Source organism: Lottia gigantea, assembly GCF_000327385.1.
Source record: "Lottia gigantea unplaced genomic scaffold LOTGIsca_10, whole genome shotgun sequence".
Classification (NCBI taxonomy): Eukaryota; Metazoa; Mollusca; class Gastropoda; family Lottiidae; genus Lottia; species Lottia gigantea.
The window spans coordinates 1,158,598-1,159,998 of NW_008706747.1; positions in this window are offsets into that span (position 1 = coordinate 1,158,598).

Consider the following 1,401-nt stretch of genomic DNA (forward strand, 5'->3'; position numbering starts at 1 on the left):
TTAACTCTCTCCAGAACGGTAACCATAAATAAACATTATCCCGATTCAAAAATTACCCTACATGCAAGCATCACCCCTATAACCATTTTCCATAAATAAGCATCATACATAAAACATCCATAAATAAGCCGCATCCTTTAAACCATTATCAATAAATAAGCCGCATCCTTTAAACCATTATTAATCAATAAGCATCATCCCTAAAACCATTATCCATAAATAAGCATCATACCTAAAACCATTATCCATCAAAAAGCATCATTCCTAAAACCATTATCCATCAATAAACATCATCCCTAAAACCATTATCCATAAATAAGAATCATACCTAAAACATCCATAAATAAGCCGCATCCTTTAAACCATTATCCATCAATAAGCATCATCCCTAAAACAAACATAAATGAGACGCACCCTTTAAACCATTATCCATAAATAAGCATCATTCCTAAAACAATTATCAATAAATAAGCATCATCAATAAAACCATTAACCATAAATAAGCATCATCCCTAAAACCATTAACCATAAATAAGCCGCATCCTTTAAACCATTATCCATAAATAAGCATCATACCTAAAACCATTATCCATAAATAAGCATCATACCTAAAACATCCATAAATAAGCTCCATCCTTTAAACCATTATCAATAAATAAGCCGCATCCCTAAAACATCCATATATAAGCTGCATCCTTTACACCATTATCCGTAAATAAGCACCATCCCTAAAACATCCATAAATAAGCTGCACCCTTTAAACCATTATCCATAAATAAGCCGCATCCCTAAAACATCCATATATAAGCTGCATCCTTTACACCATTATCCGTAAATAAGCACCATCCCTAAAACATCCATAAATAAGCTGCACCCTTTAAACCATTATCCATAAATAAGCCGCATCCATCAATAAGCATCATCCCTAAAACCATTATCCATAGATAAACATCATATCTAAAACCATTATCCATCAATAAGCTGCATCCATTAAACCATTATCCATAAATAAACATCATATGTAAAACCATTATCCATAAATAAACATCACCCCTAAAACCATTATCCAACAATAAGCATCATCATTAAACAAACATAAATAAGCCGTATCCTTTAAACCATTATCCATAAATAAGCCTCATCCTTTAAAACTTTATCCATAAATAAGCCTCATCCATTAAACCATTATCCATAAATAAACATCATATGTAAAACCATTATCCATAAATAAACATCATATGTAAAACCATTATCCATAAATAAACATTACCCCTAAAACCATTATCCAACAATAAGCATCATCATTAAACAAACATAAAAAAGCCGCATCCTTTAAACCATTATCCATAAATAAGCCTCATCCTTTAAAACATTATCCATAAATAAGCCTCATCCTTTAAA